The sequence below is a fragment of the Panthera onca genome, chromosome E1 (assembly GCF_046562875.1).
Source record: "Panthera onca isolate mPanOnc1 chromosome E1, mPanOnc1 haplotype 2, whole genome shotgun sequence".
NCBI lineage: Eukaryota > Metazoa > Chordata > Mammalia > Carnivora > Felidae > Panthera > Panthera onca.
Genome location: NC_138352.1, coordinates 23,975,394 through 23,992,766, shown reverse-complemented (window position 1 = coordinate 23,992,766; position 17,373 = coordinate 23,975,394). Strand labels below are relative to the sequence as shown.

At 43.1% G+C, this 17,373-nt stretch overlaps 1 long non-coding RNA gene across 1 annotated transcript in view; it reads left to right on the top strand.

The window, feature by feature from the left end:
* The window catches only part of LOC132688293 (uncharacterized), a 228,654-nt gene extending 213,451 nt beyond the window's left edge, over positions 1 to 15,203 (top strand). The window contains exon 8 of the long non-coding RNA XR_013552092.2: positions 9,366 to 15,203. This is a non-coding gene — a long non-coding RNA (uncharacterized LOC132688293). The remainder of the gene's footprint in view (positions 1 to 9,365) is intronic.
* The last annotated feature ends 2,170 nt before the right edge of the window (positions 15,204 to 17,373 follow it).

The window sequence follows — 17,373 nt, the reverse complement described above, 5'->3', positions numbered from 1 at the left end:
CTAGACCTAGAGTTTTCTTTTTGACACTTTGCTTCTTACTTTCAATGATAAATCATGGAAGTGGAGTCCCTATCAGCATAGTTGGAGAGCACTTTTTTTTTTTTTAATGTTTATTTATTTTTGAGAGGGAGACAGAGCGTGAGCAGCAGAGGGACAGAGAGAAAGAGAGAGGGAGACACAGAATCTAAAGCAGGCTCCAGGCTCCGAACTGTCAGCACAGACCCCAACGTGGGGCTTGAACCCACAGACCAGACCACGAGATCGTGACCTGAGAGGAAATCAGATGCTTAACCCGCTGAGCCACCCAGGAGCCCCTGTCACCTTTTTAAATAATTTTTTTCAAATTTACTTGCTCTTTTGTGGACCAGAGGAGTAAAGTCAAGCCCCTATGATTGTGTCTACGTATCTAGGTATTTCCTGTTCATTTCCTTTATGATATGATAATAATACATAATAACAGTAATAATGCTGTTATTTGGCAAATAGTCAATAACTTTTAGGGCTTCAAACTTATTCTTTTCAAATGCTCTTCTTTGATTCATTGATGTCTTTTTACCTGGAATGTAATTTTATCTCTTAAGATCCTGACCAATTTTTTGTTTCGGTTTTTATTTGCCTGTCTTTGTATATTCAACCTTTCTTGGTCATTTTGAGTTAGATTCATCTATTCACACAGTAAAACTGGGGTTTTAGGGATTCCTGGGTGGCTCAGTCCGTTTAAACCTAGGACTCCTGATCTCAGCTCAGGTCATGATCTCATGGTGTATGGGATTGAGCCCCACATCAGGCTCTGCACTAACAGGACAAAGCCTGCTTGGGATTTTCTCTCTTCCTCTCTCTCTGCCCCTCCCCTGCTCACAGTCTGTCTCTCTCTCAAAAATAAATAAGCGTTAAAAAACAAAATTAAAAAAAAAAAAAACCTGGGGTTTTCCTCTGTGATTGAGCCTCTCTTTTTTTTTTAACGTTTATTTCTTTTTGAGACAGAGAGAGACAGAGCATGAACAGGGGAGGGGCAGCGAGAGAGGGAGGCACAGAATCGGAAGCAGGCTCCAGGCTCTGAGCAGTCAACCCAGAGCCTGACGCGGGGCTCGGGCTCACTGACCTCGAGATCGTGACCTGAGTCGAAGTCAGATGCTTAACTGACTGAGCCACCCAGGCGCCCCGAGCCTCTTTTCTTTTAAAGAGTGAGCGGTGGCCATTTATATCACAACAAATAATGTTTTTGTAGTTCCATAATACATTTTATGTTAAGTCCTGTGTTTTTCTTGATCTCTTGTGTGGGTGTTTTTTAAAATCTGTGTCTGTCATTGAATTTTCTTGGCATCTGGAGTGTGTTTTGATAATTTGGAAATGTTATACTTCAAGAATTCGTTTTGTAGGGGAGCCTGGGTGGCTCAGTCGGTTGGGCGTCCGACTTCAGCTCAGGTCACGATCTCACCGTCTGTGAGTCCGTGAGTTCGAGCCCTGCGTCGGGCTCTGGGCTGATGGCTCGGAGCCTGGAGCCTGCTTCTGGTTCTGTGTCTCCCTCTCTCTCTGCCCCTCCCCCGTTCATGCTCTGTCTCTCTCTGTCTCAAAAATAAATAAACGTTAAAAAAAAATTAAAAAAAAAAAAAGAATTCGTTTTGTAAACGTAAAGATGCATATTATACATTTATGTATGGCATTTAAATATCTATGTAAACGTTTAAATATCTACAAAAAAACCCCAAAATTGGTATGCTACAATATCTCCACGTTTTCCCCTTAGCTTCAACAACCCAGTTTTAGTTGACTACTATTTTTCAGTGTTTATCTTATAGCTGTTAAGTGTACTTATAATTTCATGACTCAATATTCCATCTTTTTTAAAAAAAGCTTAAGCTTATTTTACTTACTTTGAGAGAGAGAGAGATAGAGAGAGAGAGAGAGAGAGAGAGAGAAAGAGAGAGCATAGGAGGGGCAGAGAGAGAGGGAGAGGGAGAGAATCCCATTGTCAGCACAGAGCCTGATGTGGGGCTCGAACTCCCGAACTGTGAGATCATGACCTGAGCCAAAATCAAGAGTCAGTTGTTTAACTGACTGAGCCACCCAGGAGCCCCGATATTCCATCTTTAAATGATGTCTTGCCTCACCCTCCATGGCTACAGTGGTATTTTTGAGCTTCTGTCTGCCTTTTCCTTCAAATTTTTGTTGGTGATTTCATTTACCACATTTAGAGTTTGAATTACTTTTTATTCTGAACCATTATCCACTGTTATTTTAATCTTAGCCCTACAATTTCATTAGTCTTTTTCCCCCATTTATTTCTAGTTAGCTGAGGTTTATCCTCTGATAGTTTTTCTTCTTCTCCTTCTCCTTCACCTTCTTTTTCTCCTTCTCCTTCTCCTTCTCCTTCTTCTCCTTCTCCTTCTTCTCCTTCTTCTTCCCCATCTTCTTTTGGAAATACCAATTATTTTTAAAGTATAACATTTGTATCTTTCTTGTCTATTCTCACCTCTTCCATTCTTTTAAACTCTGCTTATTCCATGTCATTGTCCTTCCTTTCCTTGCTTCTGTTGTCCACATCCCTTACCATGTTTGTGATGGCGTTTATTCCCCCACGTGCGACTCTTAATGTGTGGCCTTTGTGGATTTAGTTTTCTTTCATTCTTTTCCCCTAATAATTTCCAACTCATGTTTTATTTCTTTCTATCACATCACTTATCCTTCCTGAGCCCTTGTATGTATGCTTTGTGTTTTTATCTAATAAAGGTGACTGTTTCATTAGGGTTCTTATTGAATGATATGCTTGATTAATTTTCCTCAGCCCCATGGCAACATTTTGTTGGTGAATGTTCCTCATCTTTCATTTGTCTTTCTTGTTTGTTCTTTTTTTCTACTCATCGTTGAGCAGGTGGAATCCTTCCTGGCCCTGCGATTTGTAGGAGGTGGGGAGGGAGGATAATGCTCCAGGCTTGCAGAAATTCTCTTCATGATAATAGGTTTTATTTTTTAAAAAATTGTTTAATGTTTATTTATTTTTGAGAGAGAGAGAGAGAGAGAGAGACAGAGTGTGAGCAGGGGAGGGGCAGAGAGAGAGAGGGAGACACAGAATCAGCTGCAGGCTCCAGGCTCTGAGCTGTCAGCACAGAGCCCGACGCAGGGCTCAAAACCACAAACTATGAGATCATGACCTGAGCCAAGGTCGGACATTGAACCGACTGAGCCACCCAGGCACCCCATCATGATAATAGGTGTTAAATGTGAGCAGGCTCTTCTAGTAAGTACTTCCCCCCGACCATGCAGGGTTGGCGGTGAATGTGCTGTGGGTAGTACAGATGTCTTTCTCCTTCATTCCACTCCCTGCAGAATGGCTTGCCTATGTGATTCCTCACCCCGCCCCACCTTCCTCATTTCTACAGGGTGCCAGATCAAGTTGAGAGAAACTTCCCCTACCAACCTGCTCACTTACCTCCATTTTTCCAAATGGTTTCCCCACCACTCCCATTTCCATTGGAAAAGTGCTCTGCCAGCTTCACTGGAGATGAGATATGTAGCCTTGAGTACCCTCTCTGCCTCTTCTCCAGAGTCAGATCTTCATTTCACTTTCTTACATCCAGTGGATACTCACCATTCACAGATTCTGTGTTTGTGAATTTTCCCTTTCACTAAAATTCATGTGTAACCCCCGAATCGAGACCTGTGGCACTTTTGTGGTCATCCAGGGACATGCTTAGAGTGACGAGCATGAATTCACTCAACACACACAGTCCCGGCTGAGGTCAAACAAGGTGACACTCTGTTTTCTTAGCTCAGCTTTCAGACTATAAACAAGTATCCCTTTTAGTGCCACGTTATTTGCATTTTGGAGCTGGTTGTTGATGACTTTGCTGTTTAAAATGGCCCCAAACACAGTGCTAAAGTGGCGTCCCGTGTTCCTAAATACAAGAAGGCTGTGCTGTGCCTTATGGAGAGACTACGTGAGCTGGAGAAGCTTTGATCAGGCATGATCTGGCCATGAGTTCAATGTTAATGAATCAGCAATATATACCAAGTAAGGAGTTTTTAAACAGAAACACACAAAAGACAAGGTTAAGTATGGATTGATTGTTGAAAATGTAGTGACCAGGGGCTTACAGGACCCTAACCCTGTGTTTCCCTTGGAAGCATTGGTTCAGTACCCACTAATTTGGTGTCCTCGGTGACTTTACAGAACAGAACTACCACAAATAACCAGACACAATTGTATTGTCATTTTAGGGTACTGATGTCTCCCGGTTACATCCAGGGCAGAGTTTTTTTGACCGTCCTTGTTTTTTGGTTGTTGTTGTTTTGTTTTGTTTTGTTTTGTTTTTTGCTTGGGGTGATTTATGAGAAAAGCTGGGGGTAATTGCCACGTCTTGCCATTGTAGACCTGGGTAGGGCTTATTGGAAGGCTTTATCTTTTAGGCAAATTACCCTGAGAAGGTGGAGGGTGCCGGGCAGGAAGCTGAGGGTCAGAGGAGAGAGAGCTGAAGAGAATGGGGAGAAAATGAGGAGGCTGAGAAGGGAGTCGGTCACAAAGCTCCCTGGGTAAGTCCCTGAGCATGAGTATTCGCAGTCAGGTAGTTTAAAGTCTGATCTGGACGCTGCCGTTTGTTACCTCTGTGACGCTGGATAGGTGATTGAGCTGGGAGTCTGTTCCCTCTTTTGCAAATGTTGATCATACGGCATAATTGTGAGATTATATATTTAAAGACTGTGTATGGAAAGCGTCTGTTACCCAGTAGGAACTCAGCGTTTATGAGTTCACTCCTCGTTCACTTAGGGAGGCAGCCTATTTGGGAAAGCTCATACAACTGCATTTCTGACTTCTCTCAGAATCGGTTTATGATCCATGCCCAACAAAATCAATCTCAAAGTCACACTTGTTTATTACCCAAAGTGCTATTACCCTGCTTGATCACTCTCCTTGTCGCCGGGCTTGGGAATGAATAGCTCTCAGCTATTTTCCAAAATCAGATCTACTCTGAGCAAATGAAGATTTGCCCCCAATAACAATATTAGAGAGGGCATGCTGCAGCTTTGAGGGCACGGAGGGATTCCGGAGATGTGGATACCAAGACATCACTGCTTAGGCACAGCCTCGCAGGGTTCCTGCATAAAAGGAGGCAGCACATATCAGGATGCCAAGGTTCTGACATGTTTATTCTTTCAACATCAGCCTAATGGCATTAGCGTTACACCTGGTAGGTCTCAGCTGGTGTGGCCCAGCCAATTAGGCTCAGGAGACCTCCCATGATGGTGTGAAAATTGGTGACACAGTCAGGGGGTTACTCCTGACTGGGGTCCCGCTGCTGTCTGTTCACCAGCCGTGTCTCAGAAGTGTCTGTGTCAGGGACCTGACAAGCAGGTGAGGGGGTTCTGGGGCTTTCTCTAGAGGAGACTTGACTTTCCCAGGCAGGAAATGTTTTGGTCACTCTGTCCTCCGATCAGGAATTAGAGTCATTGGATGGAAAGAAAGGAGCAGACAGAAGACAAGACTTTGGTGGTATGATCAGAATTATAAGGAAAGGTTAAGACTCTGCTTCTCCCAGCAGGAGAGTTTGATATGGTTAGGGATATGGAAGGACAAGGAAAGAGCCCAGATCAACCCTCTGGACTCATCGCTGGCCACACAATTATGCTTTCTGCGTTCTCTCTTATGCTAAACGTGGGTCCTCTTGGCCTCCCTCCCCCGCCTCCCAAAAGTGATGATAATGCTGCTTACTCCCCTTCCACAAATGCTCCAAAACTACGGGGGTCCTTCCCACAGTTTATCAGTCAGTGGCACTCTAACCCTGTAGAGTGATTCTGTTATTTCATCCGTCCAACAGAGGAGTTAACCGAAGATCAGAAACGCTGAAGAACTTCTCCAAGATCACCCAGCTGGCAATGGCAAAACTGGGGCTCAAATCTGAATCTGTCTTACTGCCCAAGTTCAGGCTCGTTTCATGCACAAGGCTGCAGTGAGGTCCTGCAAACACAGGCAGTGGTTGGAAGTGCCTGAGTCCCTTTTCTCCCTGGGCGAAACCAGTGGTTCTCTGCTCTGGCTACATACAGAATTACGCGGACATCACGGGCCTTAGCGATGCTGTCTTCCTGGAGGGAGAGCCCTTCAGCCTCATTTTGAAGTCCTCATTGTATTCTGAAGAGTAAACTCCTTCTCTTCTGTACAGAGTACGAATATAGACGCTATCTGAAAGTTTGAGATGAAATATGAAGAATTGGCTTTTTAAGTACAGAAGACTGTATTGCCCACCCAAAACTCTTGAATCATCTTTTGGCGTGCCAAAAACACCAAACCAGTTCAGTTAGGCAAGAAAGGGGCATTATTAAAATGATCTTGGAGTATTTCATGAAATCAAATGATGGAGGCATCTGAAATTTAGGAAGATATTGAATCTCTGGAGAAGCCAGAACAATATATATGTCCTATCTATCTATCTATCTATCTATCTACCTCCCTATCTATCTTTGATTTGTTCCACATTTTGGTGTTATTCTTCTCTCTTCTTATATACAAGTAGTTCCCAAAGTGTGGTGCGCAGACCAACAGAATCAACATTACCGCAGAGCTTGTTACAAACGCATATTCTCAGACCCGGCCCCAGAATCAGAAACAGGGTTAGGGCTCAGCAATGTGTATTTTTACAAGCCCTTATAGTAATTCTGCTGCTCAATAAAGATTAAAGAAGTGCTACTATGGTCCACATCCCTCAGTTTTCCACATGACAGAAAATAGCCCATGACATCACCCATCTTTTACACGCTATGGGTTCAGCCGTGTCGAAAAGTCTGAGTTGACTGTCATTTGTTCTCAAATTAAATTTTATTTAGAAGGGACCCACTGATTGAGTTTTGATTATCAACCCACAGTTCCTGGAACGTGAACTACAGTGGATAGAAGTGGATAGAGGGGTAGAAGTGGATAGAGAAGACAAGTACCATTGTATAGACATGGTTACTCCAACCGCAACCAGATAAATGGTAGAGAAGGGGGCAATACCCAGGGGAAAGATGCTGGGTGAGTGGTTTAATAATAAGCACAGAAATCGTAGCAGTAGCAGTAAGAAGTATTAGCAGCCGTGGTAATACCTACTAGTAATCAATGAGTATCGACTCTTTGTCAGTCCTAGAGCTTGGCGTATTCTCTATAGGTTTTATCTAATTCTCACAACATCCCTGCAAAATAGGAAGTATTGATATTCATATTTTACGGATGGAGAATGGTTTAAAAAACTTGCTTGAACTGATATGCCCGGTAAGCAGGGGAAGAATGTGGGCAATCTGTGACTTGGCCACACCGCTGTGTCCCAGCTCTAGATTTTGTCTGCTCTTAAGGGAAACAGGCCTTAGTGAGTGGGGTAGTTTGAGACTGGACAAGGGGATGTAGAGTGTCCGCAATTTACTCTGGCTGGGGTCAAGGCCAGCTAGACACAGAGGATTAAAGGCATTTTCACTACCCCTACGACAGGAGACCACACAGGGACAGAAAATGTCCCAGAGACATAACCAGTGAGGCGCTAAATGACAGACTTGACTTGCAGTCAGTATTTTCTTCTTAAAGTCCCCTGTCTACACCCCTCTGTAGCTTTGTGTGCATATCACAACCATCTGAGATCGGATGTCCTGAAGGGACCGGTTCTTGAATACTATCATGTGATGATGGGGAAGCCATTTCAGGAGAACTAAGGGCTTCAGAGTTTTGCACTTTCTTGCTCACCTGGCATATTTGAACAACCTTACTGTTATTTATTTATTTTTTTGCAATCAAGTCTTTTAATTTACCCCACCTGTGTCTCCTCCGTCCTAGCCTCAGCCCCTCTCCCGATGCTCTAGAAACTTCCAATGTATTTTTCTAGAACTCGTCCCTCCCCCAGCCCAGCGCATCAGGACAGTCTTCCTGTTCCAATGTGGCCCCTTCTGCCAGCTGTCCTTCCCCGACACCAGGCTCCCTACACCCTGTCCTTTGGGTTCCTTTTCTCCCCTGTTTTCCCACCAGTTTCCCCTCTTCAAAATAAATCTGGATTATAAGCCTGCCTGCCTTTCTTTCCACACTTGATCTTAGCCAAAAGGCCCAGAAGCTATATGCCTGCCTTTCTTTCCTTCCCCCACTCTTCCTTCCTTTTCTTTCTCACCTTGCAGGCAGCTCTACAGAGAATCGGATTTTCCTCTTCTTGTAGCAACAACAAAAATACTCAAGAGCGTTTTATTTACTAAGAACAGAGGAAGGATGCTATCTTGTCTGGGATGGCCAGGAACAACTGATCCAATGGGGAGCTTTTCATCACAGTCCCCACAGGGTACCTTGTGATGTTTTAATGGTCAAGACCAAACTTAATTCAAATCCAGCAGGCATTATTAGAAGTCATGTTGCCTAGTATGTCTTTATTGCTCTCATTTTAAATTATGAAGTGTAATAAGGTCACATTTCTGGAAATAGAACTCAGTAAGATACATTGGTTTAATTTGTAAAAGTAATCTCCCTTCATAGACGATATGTTTCATTCCACTTCAGCTAAAATCCACATCAATAGCAGAAAAATGTAACAGGCTTCAATTAGCCTCAATAATCCTCCCACATGATGATGAACAGGAAAAAAAAAAGAAACTGGTATTTCATATCTTCATCATGTAAGGACTTTGATGATACAAAAGAGATTGGCTCTATTTATTTTCCTGTTGCAGTACATGTCTTCTTGAAAGGTTGTAATACAATAAAATGAATTTTAATAAAACGGAGGTGGAAAGGATTCCTTGGAACTGAGTCAAGAAACTTTCAACTGGGTAGCAGAGAAGATGCAGGAGATCGTTCTGCAAACTGGAGGCTGGAATTGATCTGTGCTTGCATGAGCTTGGCTTGAAAACATGAGCAAAGCTCCAAGTATCTGGGAGAATCCTTGGATTTGGGGAGTTGTGGATGGAATATTTCAGTGTTGAAAATCTCACTCGTAAACCGCTCAGGGTCAAACAGTTTTCAGTAGAGTATGAAAATAGCTCAGTTTTTTTTAAAGCCTTACCTAAAAAAGAAGTGTGGAATTTATAGCTCAATGGTCTAGGCAATTCGAGAAGGGGAGGGTCCAAGCAGAAGACCCAGGTTCTGGGAGTAGATGTATATCACAGGTGTATGATCTCCGTCCTTTTTTACTCATCTGTGAAACAGAAAAACACAACCAGGTCACTCTGGTAGGTTTATTCTCATTCCAGTGTTCACTCATCAGTGTCCGTAAAGAGTGAATCCTGACTATACATTGTGTAAAGATATGTGGCTGTAGGTCAAAAATGGCGACCGTTGGTGACTTTACATTTGATTCAATATGATGCTATGTAAATACTATAACCAAACTATATTAAAAAGTACTTTGTTCCTTTTTCTTGTATTTCAGGCATTTCTCCTGTTTTCATCCATTTTTTTTTCTACTCGCTGAAGCAGTTGGCTTTGTCAGGGGGGACTAAGTGTCTTGATCGTTTTAATTCATGACAACACACATGTGCACCCTGGATGACATCTCTAGCAAAAGGCACAGGCCTCTCTCTTGCCTGAACCAACACTCAAGTTCACGTATGGTCTAGCTTTCCTTTACTGTAAGTACCAAGAACCAATGGCTAATGAATAATTTCATGCAGGCTCCGAGGTGATACATAACAAGGGGGAGCGTTTCCACACCTACGACACTTAGGGTTCTAAAGTGCCAAAGACAGCGGTCGTTAGGATGGATAAAGACTTAGACAAGACCACTGATTGGCCCACCTAGAAATCATCGGTGCCCCCAAGAGCTGTTAGTATAGTGTGAATAGGACTGATACTTGACTGCAAAAGATAACAGTAATGAATGAGGAAAAAAGGCTGTAGGTCAAGCATCGGCTCAATATCTTAGCGGTTGAAAAGAAAAGTCACAGCAACAAGATGTTCTCCAGTGGGTACATGGATTAAACTGCGGTCCATCATGACATCCTAGTGCACTCTCAACACCGAAAAGAAATGAGCTATCAAACCATGAAAAGACGGGGACGAAAGTTAAATGCGTATCACTAAGTACAGAAAGCCAATCTGAAAAGACTGCATACTGAGTGATTCTGAAGATCTGACATTCTGGAAAAGGCAAACCTATGGAGAGAGTAAAAAGACCAGTAGTTCCCAAGGGTTAGAGGGAAAGGAGGAGTGAGTATGTAGAGCACAGAGGATTTTTAGGGCAGTGAAAATACTCTGCCTAATATTATAACGATGGCTATATTTGTCTAAACCCATAGAATTTACACCCCCAAGAGTGAGCCCTAATGTAAACTATGGACTCTGGATGATCATGATGTCTCAGTGTAAGTCCATCAATCATAACAAATGTACCGCATGGGTGGGGGATGCTGATAATGGGGGAGGCTGTGGGGAAAGAGGGTATATAGGAAATCTCTGTGCCTTCTGCCCAATTTTGCTGCAAACCTAAAATTGCTCTGAAATATGAAGGCTATTTACAAAGAGAAAGGCAGAGAAGTCAGAAGCTTGAGAAGTCAGTAGGGCTTAATGAAACGGATTTTCTTTCTGCTTTCACGTTAAAGGATAGGAAAAGATGATAGCATCCTTGAAGGCAGGAGGCAAGAGATTAAAGGTGTGCACAAGACAGAGACAGAGAGACAGAGAGATCCACTTTTCCAATGGGAAGTGTCCCCCTTTGAAAGAGGAAGAAAGGAATCGATACCGACTCAGAGAAAGCAACGACCACAGGCTATGGTGTAACCTAGATAGCTACTGTCAAAAGAAGACGACCAGTTTGGGACGAGTGAAAATTACACAAAATTTAGTTGCAACGTCCATAAGTCAAGTTTCACTGGGACACAGACACACTTGTTTGTGTACATATTTTCTATGGCTGATTTTTGCTAAATTGGCAGAGCCGAGGACTTGCAATGGAGGCTGAGTAGCCTGAAAACCCTACTGATATTTATTATCTGCCCTTTACAAAAAAAAAAAAAACATTGCTAACCCTTGACCTAGAACACCCAGTATTAAGATGGTGAAAATCTCAATCCAAAAGGTCACACCTCGGTTCACTCACATTTTATTGGCAAGAACTAACCATATGGACCCCCCCCCCCATGCAAGGAGGCTGGGAAATGGAGCCTCTGGCTGGGTAGGATCAACTCTACCCTTTCACACTGGGGGACACAAATCTTTGTTGTTCAGGTCACCACGCCTGAAGCATGAACTTCTCAGGGTACAGATTTAAATGCCCTTTAGATATTTCTGCTCTCCAAAATCCATTTTCAACTGTGCCACCAGAGAAGGGGTGCGTGTGTGTGTGTGTGTGTGTGTGTGTGTGTGTGTATGGTAAGGGGGTTGGAAGTCTTCCCTTCTGCCTTTCTCCGTATTTCCTCATCCTGCCTGGCTCCAGTTGGCTTTCCTCAAGCTGTCACTCTTTCCCCCTCAGGCCTCTTCTCGCTATTGTGCTGAGTGACTCAGTTATGTCTGAGCTCCCAGCGCTAGATTATATACCCGGCCTCAGCAACACCAAAGGCAGGCACTTCTAAACAGAATCCGCTGGTCTTAGAAGGACATGGTCATTAGAAGTCACCAAAATATGCCTTCCAGGGATGTGAAGCAGCCGTCTCTATGAGAAAGATGGGCTGCGTGAAAAGCATTTCCTTTGTGCCCTTAACTTTTAAAGAAATTCAGGTAAAATATCAACACGTTCAACTCAACCACATTGGTACACAGTATTTTAGGGAGTCTTTTGGTGCCCAAGGGTGGCTTACCAGAGATTTAATATTCTTCCATCAGCCACCACTTAAAGCTACCTAAAAGTCTAAGCAAAAATGCATTGCAAGCCCAGCCCACAGACTCTTCCATTGTCTTGCCTAAGATTGCATCCCCCAAACCATTGCTCGATAGACATTCCGGAGTTCACACTCTGCTACAAAATTAGCTAAAACAGTGCCTGCTCTCAAGGGAATCACAGCCCACTGGCAAGACAGGCTTTTATACATCTATGGATGATAGAAGGTAGACTAAAATCAGGGCTTCAATTGAGATCCAAACAAAGTACTCTGAGCAAACACGGGGGGTGGAGTGATTAATTGTGGCAGATGTTAACCAAGAGTAATGATTTTAAGTATCAGGAATAGAAAGCCTTTCTCCATCACGCCTGCAATGCTAATCCCAATTCATTCATCATCGAACCTCACCTTGCCTGGCCATTTATCTTAAACGCAAACCCAGCTTTATTCAGGAAAATCGGTCATATTCATTTATCCTTTGATTGCAGACGTTCAGGAAGGATAGCCGTGGCCTGCCATATTTCATGCTCATCCACTCACATGGTAGGCCAGCATTTTGCCAGGAGACCTCTTAAATTGAGATGGTTTTTAATTCAATCTAAAACCCAGGCTTGGTAACAGAGCAGCCTCATAACCCTGTGATACAGTCTAGGACACACATGCTTCCTTGTCTCCAGTCCGATGTCCTAGTGAAGATAATATTGGGTGCCTTCTCTTTGGACGCATCCCATGAGTAAATCTGAAGATCGCTGGCCTAAGTTCTTTCACCTCAAGAAAGAAAGGCCTACTAATATCCAACTAAGCGATGATGTAAGGCTGGAGGTGATGCAGGAGGAGAAAGGCATAGATCAATATTTCATGAAAGAATGGAAAATGGAGAAACCAAATGTCCTTGAGGAACCCACTCAATTCTCATTCCTCCATTGAAGTAGGAAGCATTGCTCCTTCCTGTCTGGGCAAACTTTTCTACCTGTTCGTGATACCAAGTCCTTCCATTTCCCTAGTGACTTAATCATTTCCCTCTACCAACCTCACTGTGAAAAAGGTACAGGTATTCTCCATTGTGGAGGAGGAAAACATCAGCCTTAACAGCCTCCTCTGGTTACTTTTCCATTCCTTTCTCCACCCAACATTTTAAGGTAAGCCTACCGTGATGCCCCCCCACTGGGGCTGCTACCTCAATATCAACATAAGCATCTTCTCGCAATGATGGATCTCCCTAAGTAGTCCTGTCTTACTGTTGTTTATGGATAATACTATTCAGTGTTAATATATATTTCCTCCTCTTGTGCAAATGTGTTGGCTCTTTGTGATTTGGATGTAGTTTCCGCTAGAAACCAGCTGGAATCCAAGAGTTGACAAACTGCAGCCCTTCGGCAAAGCTGGCCCTCCACCTGTTTTTGTAAAGTTTTATTGGAACACGACCATGCCCATTCATTTCTGTATTGTTCAGGACTGCTTTTTTTGCAACAGCAGGCAGAGTTGCGTAGCTGTACAAAGACCACAGATTCTCAGAAGCCTAAAACATTTACTATCTGGCGCTTTACAGATAAAGCTTGCCAACCTTGGAGTTAAATTTTCTCATAATTAATATTCTAGGCTCTACGTGGTCTTTGGTTCTCTTTACCTGTGGTAAATTAATACCAGACTTTAGGGAGGCCACATCTTGTTCTAAGAAGAATCCTTGGTTCAAAAGTTGGCAGAATCCTGATACAAAGAGGGACATTCATACTTTGATTGTTTTGTGCTGCAAACTAGGGCACCTACTGTGCCCATAAAGATCCAATTATGGAAAAAGAGGACTAAAGCCACACACTCTTTACTTCCTCAGGAATTGTTTTCCTTTCTTTCTGGTAACAACCCTAAGTTCTTGTTGTAAGCTAGAGACTGTGCTTACACATGATTGACTCAGAAAGCTGTTATCTCTTTCCTTGACCAGAGGTTGTTCTGGTGAAGGCAGCGTGCTTCATCGGAAAGGAATCTTGAACACAAATGTTCACAGTTGATAAGAGTTAGGTGGGTAACACTGAAGTAATTAATAACACCACTTAAAATACATATTAAAAGTGTTTGTGGGCGCCTGGGTGACTCAATCGGTTAAACGTCCATTCTTGACTTCACTCAGGTCATGATCTCACAGTCATGAGATCCAGCCTTGCGTCAGCTCCATACTGAGCATGGGGCCTGCCTGGGATGCCTCTCTCTCTCTCTCTGCTCCTCCCCTGCTCACTTGTGCATATTCTCTCGCTCGCTCGCACTCTCTCGCTCTCTCAAAAAATAAAAATAAATTAAAAAAAATTTTTAAAGTATTTGTCTCTGGGGCACCTGGTGGCTCAGTTGGTTAGGCGTCCCAACTTCAGCTCAGGTCACGATCTTGCGGTTCACGGGTTCAAGCCCCGCGTCAGGCTCTGTGCTGACAGCTCAGAGCCTGGAGCCTGCTTCATATTCTGTCTCCTTCTCTCTCTCTGTGCCTCCCCTGATCATGCTCTGTCTGCCTATCTGTCTGTCTGTCTCTCTCTCTCAAAAATAAGTAAACATTTAAAAATTAAAAAAATAGTATTTGCCTCTGTGGAACGTGACATGGTGGGAGATGAGGAAAGCTACCACCTTTTTGTTATGAAGGTTTCTGTTCTAAGTGAGTTTTTTCCCCCCACAGGGGCACGTGTCACACTGAGAACATTTTTGGGAAAATCACTTCAATCCTCAGTTTCTCTACCTTAATAATGGAGAAAGGAATTTCTTCTCACCTACCCTCTCAGAAACCCAAAGAAAGTGTTTTGAAAATGCTAAACACACACTTATCAGGACAAATAGAGTGTAGCCCAGCATTCTCCAATAGAAATGTAATTTAAGACTTCCTTGTAGCCATCTAAAGAAAGCAAAATGAAAGAGAGGAACGTCATATTAACGACATCTTTCCTTTAAGCCAATAGAGCTAACGTATGATCATTTCAGCATGTAATCAACATGAAAAGAATTCATGATTTATTTTACATCATTGTCGTATCGCGTCTTCAAATCTAGAGGACTGCCTTATGGTTATGGCACATTTCTCTTTGGACTAGCCACATTTTGGGCTCTCAATAGCCACACGAACCAGTGGCTCCTGGACCGTAAAACTGTAGACTGTGTCCCCAGCTGGCAAGCCACTTTCCAGGCCACACCCAAGAGCCATTGACTCCTCCATGAGCCCTGGAACATGTTCTACTAAGAAGCAAAACCAACCATGAGTTAGAGACCAAATTCCTAAAGGAGTGTGATTGTTTCCCTGGTTCTTATGGTGACCATAATGCCATTATTACTAGGGGCGCTTGGGCGGCTCAGTTGGCTAAGCATCCAACTTCAGCTCAAGTCCTGATCTCGCGGTTCGTGGGTTCGAGCCCTGCGTCAGGCTCTGGACTGACAGCTCGGAGCCTGGAGCCTGCTTCAGATTCTGTGTCTTCTTCTCTCTCTGCCCCTCCCTGGCTCTCTCTCTCTCTCTCTATCAAAAATAGATAAACATTAAAAATATATATAAAAAAAAGAATTGCAATCTCGGGGTGCCTGGGTGGCTCAGTCAGTTAAGCGTCCGACTTCAACTCAGGTCATGATCTCATGGCCCATGAGTTCAAGCCCTGTGCTGTCAGCTCAGAGCCTGGAGCCTGTTTCGGATTCTGTGTCTCCCTCTCTCTCTGCCCCTGCCCCCCCATCTCTCTCTCTCTCTCTCTCTCAAAATTAACCGTTAAATAAATAATACTATTATGTATTATAATAATACTAACATGTATTGAATATTATGTCCCAAGCACTGCACTACTTCTCCACAAGATTATTTCATTTATGACTCATAACAAACCTGTGAGAAAATCATTCTACCACCATTTCAAAGGTAAGTAAACTAAGGATTAAAAAAAACGTATGCCAGTCGCCCAAGGTCTCAGAACTTTTGCGCTGTGCAGCCAGAATTCATACTAAGGTGAACGTTCCCAGCACCAGCTTTATTAACCATAAGCAACAGCGTTCATTTCCAGATCTTTTGCCTTAATTTTTTTTTCTGACACCACCGCCCCCTCCTGAGTACCAACTGCTATCTCCCGCTCTGACTTGCAGCTGCTATTACAAAATATGGGGGTGGAGGGAGGGTTTTCCTGTGCCTTTTTTCCCAACCTTGGGAGGTATGGTGGGTTTTAAACCATCCAGTCTTGAGCCCCAATCTCTCCCCCCAAAACAAAGAGAGTCTTAAGATCTGAGCTTTCCACTGCCTTCTGAGAAAGGGCATCAAAACTCCTCTCTGAAGCAGGGCCATTCACAAATCTAATGCCATTCTCAGAAACACCTCTTATTAAACAGCTCTCATTAACCTTGCTTCCTAAGCTGAAATCAACACAATTCAGCGTTCTTACGCAACAGGGCAAATTCCTTGCCTTTCCGGGGCTCTCTTGTTCTTCTCATTCATTCTTGTTCTGAAGACGATGTCTGTCCCTCACCTCGCTAAGCGTTGCCAGAAGTGGTCAGAAGAATGAGCATTCCAAACTCCCTTGTCATCAAAATTATCAGTCCTTTTGCAAAACCAAACCAAACCAACCAACAAAAAACAAAAAACAAACAAACAAACCAAAAAACTCAAAAGACCTAACTGCTTGCATTTGGGCTTAAATACATTCTTTAGCCAAAAAAACATTTTTTTCCCCTTTCCTGGGCTCTGGTTTTGAGAGTAGTATTTAATTTTTTTCTTAAAATTTTGTGTCCTTTTAAACGACACATTCAAACTTCAAAATACATTCCTCTTATAGGAGGTTCGAATGACGCAGAGTCATAGAGAGAAAACCTTGAAGGATTTGCACTCCCGTCCTTCTCTTTGTCCTTTTCTCAGGAGACATTTCTGCCAGCAGTTTGGACCCTCTTCTTTCAGTCCCATTTCTGTGCATGAATATGTACATGTATCTCTCAATATTATGCCTTTAAAAAGCACAGGGGATCACTCTGTGCATATTCTCCAGTTCGCCGTGTTCATCTGAAAGTCTGTCTTTGCAATTTTTCCATATCAATGCTTTTTTTTTTTTATTTGAGAGACAGAGAGAGAGAGAGCAAGCAGGGGAGGGGCAGAGGGAGAGGGAGAGAGAATCCCAAGCAGGCTCCACATTCAGGGTATAGTCTGATGCAGGGCTTCATCTCAGGACCATGAGACCATGACCTGAGCCAAAATCCAAAATTGGACATTTCACCAACAGAGCCACCCAGGTGCCCCTCCATATCACTACATTTTTGACGTCTGCATAATATTTTATAATAAAGATATATAACCCTTTATTTCCAGGCCCTCCTACTGATGGGCATTTAGTTGTCTATTTTATGCTCTTTCCAACTATTCTGCAATACGTATTCTTATACTGAAAGATCTCTTTAGCACAAGCACCCAGTTTATCTTCAGTTTTAACAGATATTAACCAATTGCCTTCAAAAGGGTTTCATCAGGGCACTGTTCAGGTGACAGTGTCGGGGAGAATCTGAATCCTTCCATCATTACCGTTCTTTGACTTTATCACATTGAAATATGTCTGTCATCCTGACGAAAATTCTTTTTGGATTCTTCAGAAAATTTTTAATGAGGATCTCCACTCTGGATATAATTTCCAGAGCATGGAA